The sequence below is a fragment of the Myotis daubentonii genome, chromosome 2 (assembly GCF_963259705.1).
Source record: "Myotis daubentonii chromosome 2, mMyoDau2.1, whole genome shotgun sequence".
NCBI lineage: Eukaryota > Metazoa > Chordata > Mammalia > Chiroptera > Vespertilionidae > Myotis > Myotis daubentonii.
Genome location: NC_081841.1, coordinates 124,781,572 through 124,791,361, shown reverse-complemented (window position 1 = coordinate 124,791,361; position 9,790 = coordinate 124,781,572).

The window sequence follows — 9,790 nt, the reverse complement described above, 5'->3', positions numbered from 1 at the left end:
CACTTTTCAAAAGAGGAGATTCAGAAAGCCAAGAGACATATGAAAACATGCTCAAAGTCACTAATCATCTGAGAGATGCAAATCAAAACAACAATGAGGTACCATCTCACACCTGTCAGAATGGCTATCATCAACAAATCAACAAATGACAGGTGCTGGAGAGGATGTGGAGAAAAAGGAACACTCATACACTGCTGGAGGGAATGCAAACTGGTGCAGCCACTGTGGAGAATAGTATGTAGTCTCCTCAAAAAACTAAAAATGGAACTTCCATTTGACCCAGTGATCCCACTTCTAGGAATATATCCCAAGAAACCAGAAACACCAATCAGAAAGGATATATGCATCCCTATGTTCATAGCAGCACAATTTACCATAGTTAAGATTTGGAAACAACCTAAGTGCCCATCAGTAGATGAATGGATTAGAAAACTGTGTTACATCTACACAATGCAATACTACGGTGCTATAAAAAAGAAGGAATTCTTACCATTTGCCACAGAATGGATGGAACTAGAGAGCATTATGCTAAGTGAAATAAGCCAGTCAGAGAAGGATAAATACCACATGATCTGTGCCGGGGTCCAACCCCAGCAGGTCCAGGGGTCCCCAAAGGTGTGGACGAAGTCGGCGAAGAAGGAATGACACGGAGACAGTGTTCAGTTGATCAGCAGCCTAGCCAGGATCTCCAGCCAAGTTCTGGTCTCGATCTCCAGAGAGGTTCTGCTTAGGATCTCCAGCCAGATTCTGTGTCCATGTTGTCTTGCTAGGTTCTCCAGCCAGGTTCTGTCTGAGATCTCCAGCCAGGTTCGGTCACCAGGTTCTAGTCAGGTTCTCTTGCCATATTTCTGTAGTCAGGTTCAGTCCAGGATCTTTTACCATGTTCTCTCCAGTGAAGTTCTTCTGTCTCTAGAGAACGTTCTGTGTAGGTTCTGTGTTCTGAATTCTGTCTGTTGTTGTCTTGTTGCATCTGTATTTATACCAGTTCATTCAATCCTATCAATCTCTATTACAAAGGTTAGGGCGTTTCTTATCTCCATTCCAGGGAGTAAAGATTATGTAGCTTAAGCATGATTGTTTGTAGTTAAAGTGATTAATTACCCGCCTGGCACTTAGTTAAGAGGTTTTATTCCCTCCCTAACTTCAGGGGAAAATCCCTACCTGTGGATTCAACCTTTCTCGGAGAGGTGACCTTCGTTAAAACACAGCGCCAAGAAGGTGAGCAAACATATTAAGAACCGTATGCCATATATGCCAGGTCCCTTGAAACAGCAAGGATGGACCGGCTCCCGGAAGATCTCACTCATTTGTGGAATATAATGAACAATATAAACTGATGAACAAGGACAGATCCAGAGACAGAGAGGCATTGATTTGACTGTCTGGCCTTGGAGGGAAGGTAGGGGAGGGTGGGGGTAAGGGGGAGAGATCAACCAAAGGACTTATATGCAAGCATATAGGCCTAACCAATGGACACGGACAACAGGGGGGTGAGGGCATGAGCGGGGGAATAGGGGGTAACGTGGGGATAAGGACACATATGTAATATCTTAATCTATATATATATGAAAATGTATACTTTATCCATCATGATCACAAAATTCTAAAACTCAGGGACAAAAAAATGAAAAATTTGTAGATAATCAGAAAACTTGAAAGCCCTATCTCCCCCAAGCATAATATATGGTAACATTTGGCTAAGAAGAAAATATTAGCTGTCACACCTAGACTCTCAGGTTGAATTAGAAAAATTACAAATAACCCTGTATATATTCAAGGCATCAGAAGCACTCCATCCAGGCTGTTCTTATGTTTCATTCTATAATTCCAAGTAGAAGCTCTGTTTGAGCATATTTGCTATAGGATTTGAATCTTAGAAGGTCGAGCTCAAAGGACCTTGTAGATCACCTAAGATCTTTCCACTTCTCCCACTTTCAATACAGCCATTTACATTTTACATGCAAGAGAGCTAAAGTCCAAAGAAAGAGGGGGCTTGCCCTCTGGCTGAGTAACTTTACATTTGAGCTAAAGGATACCACAAACCTGTTAAGGTCAGTTAACAAGTTTAGATAGGCTAGTATGGTTGGTAAATGCTCCAAATGTGGAGCCAAAAGACCTGATTGGTAATTTTGACTGCCATTCATTAGCTGTGTAGACTTGAATAAGTCATTAAGCCTCAGTTACTTCTTCATGTATGAAATGGGAATAATAACATTTGCCTCATCGGTAGCTGAGAATATTAAGTAAAATCTTAATGTAAAATTATTACTGTAAAATGCTTAGCATTGCTTAACACATTATTATTATTATTATTATTCCTTTAATAATATTACAAATGTATGATGACCCACCTCAATTCCCAACACTGCTATGTAGAGACTTCTCATATCCCTAGTTTACCCTTTTTCTCATTCTCCATAGGCCACTTCCAAACCTGCATAACTTATCAAGAGCTCTATTTTCTTCCACCAACTCTAAGTTAACTTATTTGCAATAAGGACAAATAAAAGGATGGACAACATTTTATTATTCAAGATAATCTTCAGCTTCAAAAAAGAAGGAAATCCTTTCATTTGTGACAACATAGATAAATCTGGAGGATTGTATTATGCTGAACAAAATAAACAGAGAATGACAAATACTACATGGTATCACACGTATGTGGGTATCCTTTCACAATATATATGCATATTAAATCATCACATTGTACACTTTAAATATATTACAATTTTATTTGTAATTTAATCTTCAGTAAAGCTGGAAAAATAGGATAGATCTTATGTTATCACCATAAACTTTTTTAAGAAAGAAGGAACAACAATGATCTACATATTACAAAATAAAAAACAAAAAGTTGCAGTATTTTAGAGAAAGGTGAAGCATATTGAATCGCAGAAATTAGAAAAAGTTTCATAAAGGTGGTGGGTTTGAAAGATAAGAACTTGATAGATAAAATTCAGGCTATGTGACATTTCTGGTCAGAGGAACCAGCATAAGCCAAGTTACAGAATTAGAAATGCCCAGAGCACTGGGGAAGGCAGAGACATTCCTGATTTTCTAGGGAGATGAAAATAATAAGACACAAGGCTGTGAAGGTAATATGAGGCCATTAAAGAGGGCTTTGAATGAGATACTTTAGAAAATGTGCTTAATAACATAAACAGTGGAAACTACTGAAAATCTTTGAGATTAGCATGGATGGTCAAAGCTGGAATTTAAGGCAGAAAATCTGATGGAACTGTTTAGGATAAAGAGGGAAAGAACTGGAGGCAGGAAAAAGCAGTCAGGAGGTAACATTTCAGCAGGCCAGTGAGCAACTTACATTTCATGAGAATAAATTCTGAGGTGCTACCACTGTCAATAACAGAACTATAACAGCTTACATTTTTAAATTATAATAGTTATAAGATAGAAATTCTTAAGGCACTTTACAGTTAGTCAAGAAGTACTAAATTAGTATCTACTAAGTGTCAATGCTATCATAAATTCAAGGATAGAGGGGATGTTCAACTAAAAACAAAATAGAAAGTGGTATATAATAGAAAGTGAGATAATTTGTCTTTCAAGAAGGTAATGCCAGTTTTGTGGCTTTTGTTAGTTTGAGAGTAAAATTAAAATGTCCATAGTTGGTAAGAAAATGTACTAAAACTTATCGTAGATGTAGATAGAGTACATATTACATCATGAAAATGTTCACAAGTAAGACTGTCTAAAAGTCTAAATTGATTAGATACCCCAAATAATAAATAATATTTGGAGCTTCTTGCTGTAAAATATTATTCATTCATTCAGCAAATATTTATTATTTATTATGTGCCAGGTACTGTTCTAAGGAAGTGCGTAGGATTTGTGTATCAACAAAACAAGTATCCCTATAGTCTTGAGGTTCCAACTATAGAAGAGGAAGAAGATAAAGATAGTGAACATAATAAATATGTAGCATAGCATATTAGAGAGTGACAAGTTCTAAGGAAAAAGAAAAGAAGAGCAGGCATATGGATCTGGAATGTTGCAATTTTATTTATTTTTAATTTTTTAAAAATATATTTTAATGATTTTTTACAGAGAGGAAGGGACAGGGATAGAGAGTTAGAAACATCAATGAGAGAGAAACATTAATCAGCTGCCTCCTGCATACCCCCTACTGGGGATGTGCCCGCAACCAAGGTATATGCCCCTGACCGGAATCGAACCTGGGACCCTTCAGTCCACAGACCGATGCTCTATCCACTGAGCCAAACTGGTTAGGGCAGGAATGTTGCAATTTTAAATAGGGTGGTTCAGTCTGGGTGTCCTGAGGAATGTAATATTTTAGCAAGATTTTACCAACAAATCATTGGTAAATGCCATGGCCTCAAAAGACTGCTAAAAAAAACATTTTATCCACAATGCCAAAGAGCTTATTATCTGAGTTTCTAGAAAACACCAGATTCCAAATTTCTGCGTTTCTTGAGAAAAAGCAATGTAAAAGGATAGCTGTCATCACCTTAGAATTGTAGGTCCTTCTATTGCCGTTGTACTAAGAAGTAGTACATGAAACAGCAGAAGACAGAGTTGGAGTGGGCACTGCCTACTCATCTTCTTTGCCACCTTCCTTTTACCCTCACCCCCTAAACTCTTAGTGCTGTGTGATTGGGCCACTTTTTTTGCATATACCACAATTTTAGTTCAAAATAATCAAGTCTTTTAGAATTGATTTGACTTTTGTTATTAATCAAAATTCCTAAACTAAACTCATCATAGCCAGCAAGGTTTTGTTTTGTTTTTTTAATTCAGGACTTACAGAGGGATAGGGACATAACTTTCTCTGAAAATAGACATTTACAAATTATGCGAGTTAGTAAAGATGTAAGTAAGAATCCAAGTGCAGAAGATGGCAGAGTACAGGCTTCAAGAGACTGAGGAAAACACCTGGGATGCATCTGTTGCAGAAAGAGCCAGAATTAGCTCCAGACACCTCAGTCAATATGCAAGGACTAAATGGAGAAGTAACCAAAAGTCCTCCTGGAGTTAGATCTACATTAGCAAACAGAGTACTGGGAAAATGTTCATGGGTCTGTGAAGAACATAATTTGACAACCTCAGAGACTGTATCTCTAGTTATAATTCGCACTTAAGTTGATTTTTATTTGCAATGTTTTTAAACAAGAAAATAAATTAGTAAAAGTTGGAGACAGAGGTAAAAAGAAAATATTTCTTTAAAATTGCATTCCTTTTATATTTTCATGGGAATGGAACATTTCAGGCATCTCTAAAGAATTGAAGGATGCAGCTAATTGTTAAGCAACCCAGTTCTGAAATAACCATGGTTGTTTTTAAATGTCATTTAATCTTTTTGTTGTTGTTGTTGTTGTTAATCCTCACCTGAGGATTGTTTTACCATTGTGTTTTAGAGAGAGTGGAAAGGAGGGAGGGAGGAGAAGAAAGAGAGAGAGAGAGAGAGAGAGAGAGAGAGAGAGAGAGAGAGAGAGAGAGAGAAACATGGATGTGAGAGAGACACATCAATTGGTTGCTTCCCACCAGTGCCCCTACCAGGGCTGAGGATTGAACCTGCGACACAGGAACATGCCCTTGACCTGGAATCAAACTCATGACCTTTGCTCTGACCATTTAGCAACACCAAACAAGACTAAATGATGTCTAATCTTTTAACAGATCTATCAAAATTACCTCAGCTTTCAGTCAATGACTTGATATAATTAAACTATTACTGAAAAATGAATTGAAGGACTCAGAAGAGGAATAAAGGACCACATACAAAGCCAGTTTAATCTCAGTTTAATCTCACTTTGTTTTGTTTGGTAACTTCACAATGGCAAGTGAGAAAAAAGGGGGGCATCTATTTTTACACAGGGAGAAAATTCTTGAGGCTGTGTGGGCTGAAGAATGGAGGGTAACAACCAATATAGCACACATCTCCAGAGTTGCCTTTCAAAAACATAAATCAAATCATATTACTCCCTAGGTTAACACTTTCTAGTGGCTTCTTTTCTATCTAGTCATATCCAAACTCCTTAAAGTGGCCTATGAGGCCTTGCACAACCAGACTCTTTCCTTCTTCTCCCATGCTCACTACACCCCTGCCAAGCCTGCTTCTTTTAAGCATGTTAAACTCCTTCTACGTCAGGGCCTTTGTATGTTCTTCCCTCTGTGTGGTTCACTCCCCCACACCCCCCTTCTTCATATATCTTACTCTTTATCATTTGGAGTCTGCCCAAATATCACCTTTCCCAGAAGATTTTGTTTTGCCTTCATACTTGAACACCAACTTGCAATCCCTCCTCCAATATGCACACTCTCTACTCTGTTCTTTTTTTTTTTTTTGTAGCCTATATTTATGTGAAATCAGATGGTTTCTTTTTTATCCTTACCTCCCTTACTAGAATATAAGCAGAAATCCAAGGATCAAATTACCTTTGAATAACTAGGAAATAATGAGTGTTAACTTCACAGAGGGAGCAGCAAGAATGGGATAAATAATAAATTAATATGTTGATTAATTTAAAATAATCAAATATTAAAGAATAAAAAATACATTTTAGAAGCTGTAGAAATGTCCTAGAGGAAGTATATATAGAGAATAAAATTAAATGGTCAGATAAGGAAAAGTTATGAATTAGTACCTATAAGATTTCTTTTTATTCTAGTTGGAATTTGCAATTTATATATAAGAATTGAAAGTTATTGATGCCTAAATAAATTATTTAGTTGGGAGACAGGGGAGAAGAAACGATAAGCAGGAATTCACTTATCAGATAGACAACTATAAAAGTCTAATGTGTGAAACATTGTGAAATATTAAGGGCAATTACATCTATATTTGAATACAATTGACTGTCCACCACCCTCATAAATTGTTGATTTGAAACCTCTGAAATTTCCAAGGTGAAATCTAAAATTTACCCCTGTAAATGGAGACCAAAAAAAGACCCCTGCAAAGAAAGACCAAAGAAAGAGACAGAGCACTCCAGATTGATAGGGAGCAGGTTATATAAACAAGGAAAGTTTTATACAAGGCTTGTCTCAGGCAACTGCAAGACACGTACATCTCTATACTAGAATCTTGACTTTTATACTAGTATAGGAAGGCCTTACTGGTTTCAATTTCATTATTACTCCAGATGTCCTCACAATACATTTCTCTCTCAAGTCTGTGTCCTTGAAAATAGTTCCTACTGTGGTAATGGTGGGTAGGTCATACATCCCAAGGATAGGAGAGGGGTTGAGGCACCTCTGATTGCCCAGGTACAGCTGTGGGTCAACCAGGAGTTATATACATTTATGTGTCTTAGGATAAAATGGTGCAACTTTTGAAGAAGAACATGGTAATAGACATCTATCAATTCCACTTTTAAGCATTTATCTTAGAGTGACCTTAGAGGAATGATGGCATGAGAGAGACCCTTGGAAATACCTCCTGAAATATCAACAAGTCAACCCACTATATAACAACAAAGAAATCCCTGCTCAACACAGATGCATGCCTGAGGGACACATGCATTAAAGCACCTAAAAGTGGACAATCAGGAATAAACAAGAAGACGAGAAGAGAGGAAATTCCAGATGGCCCTCAGATGCAGTCCTGCATCTGGGAACTTTCAGCTCAGCCTGGAGAGGGGATGAAGATGCCGGAGTAGTCACTTCCTTTGGCCAGGAGGAACAGAGAACTGCAAGGGCAGCCCAATAGGGAGCAAACAGTGTCTAAGCTAGCAGACTTCTGAAAGAGCACAAGATATTGCAATTGTTATATTGGAAATTCAGCAAGCTAAACAGAAGACACCATAATCAAAGAGCCGAATTTGGAGCCTTTATTTCAAAAGTTGATGGCCGCGGAATGACTTGGGTCTCTCAAATTCTCACAGCCCCGAATTAACTTAGGGTTTAGCTTATAAAGGCAAAAACAACAGCAACAAACAAACAAAAACAAAAACAAAAACAAACCCATGTGCTGGGATGGGGGCACTGTGCTTAGCAGATATCTTGCAGAAAGCTTGCAACTTTAAGCACAGCTCAGATAACCAAAAGACACCTGGCATGGGAGGAACCAAGGACAGACCAGACCCCCACGCCGACAGAGCAGCTTGCAGGACCAGATAATTAAGAGGGGGTAGTAAGACTATAGGCTGATAAGAATGTACATTACGTTACTGACACAGATTCAGATTGCTAGCCCTTCCCCAAAAATGTCTTATTTTCCCCATTATTCAAGCAAGTGTGCTTACAGAAGCTAGAAATAGTAGAGTTACTTCTACCAGGGAGGCTATCTGGTTTACTTACTTCCTGGAATTAACAGAACAAAGGACCATCTGTGTTTAGTGGAAAATTTTAAACAGCAGTTCTTATAAAATGGAGGTTATGAGAACAAGATGGAGTGCCTATGGTTCAGATAAAGGGCGAGGGACAGGATAGAGTCAGTCCTTTCAGGGCCCATTGTTCACAATGTGTCTCTCTACTGCTGGTATGGGCAGTGATATTTCAGACAAAGAAATGGAACCACAGAACCCTGCTGCCCCTTAGACTCCTAAAACTAGACTCCTGTTGCCCATAGAGTCAGGTCCAAGAGCATATTACCTGTAAACCAAGAGCTACTGCAGTATAACTGCTGTTTCCCTCTGTGACTGATCCCCAGGAGGGGTCCTGTGGTGAGGGGGGGGGGATTAGGGGTCACCATTATGGTGAGTGCAAAACAAACCACACCACCTAGCAGCACAGCTGCACTGTCTTATGGAAACCATAGAGGTCAAGACTGGGAGATCAGAGGTAGTAAATCTGTAATTCAGCACCATATTATGGAAAAATAGTAGAAAGACCTCTAAAGAGGAAGCTTCTACCGGCCATATACTAGTATACAGAGATAAATGAGTAAGCATCGGAGAACAACAAATACCATAAATAACCACAGTAACGAGGATGATCAGAAAAAAAATTTAAAAATCTACAGAAAGTAAGCTGGAACACATGGAAATATGTGATATAAATTATATAGATCTCAAGATTGCAGTTCTGAAAATACTCAACGAGATGTGAGAAAATACCAACAGGCAATTCAATGCACTCGGAAAACAAATCAATAACAAAATGAGTAATTTATCAAAAAGATTTAAACTTTAGAAAAGAACCAATCAGAAATCCTGGAAATGAAGCATGTAATGAAGGAGATTAGGAGTAAACTACTGAGCATAGAAAACAGAGCAAACCAGATGGAGGAAATAATTCATGATATCAAATATAGGAATCAAGAAATGAAGCAGAAGGAAGAAGTGAGAAAACTGAGCATAAAGAAAAATGAAAGAACCCTATGAGAATTATCTGACTCTATCAGAAAAAGCAATATGAGAACTATAGGCATTCTGGAGGAGGAGGAGAGGGAGCATGAGATGGAGAGTCTATTCAAACAAATAATGGATGAGAATTTTCCAAACCTACGGAAAGAACTAGATCCTCGAATACAAGAAGCAAACAGAACTCCTTGATACCTCAATCCAAAGACTCTCTCTAAAGCATTTGGTATTAAATCTGTCAAAAATTAATAACAAAGAAAAAATTCTCAAAGCAGCTGGGGAAAAGCAAGAAGTGACCTACAAAAGAAAACCCATCAGAATTACATCCAACTTCTCAGCAGAAACTCTATAAGCCAGAAGAGAGTAGAACCAAATATTAAAATGTCTGAAAGAGAGAAATTACCAGCCATGAATAATATATCCAGCAAAATTATATTTTAAATATAAAGGAGAAATAAAGTCATTCTCAGACATATAAAAGCTTAAAGATTCTATCACCAGAAAACCTC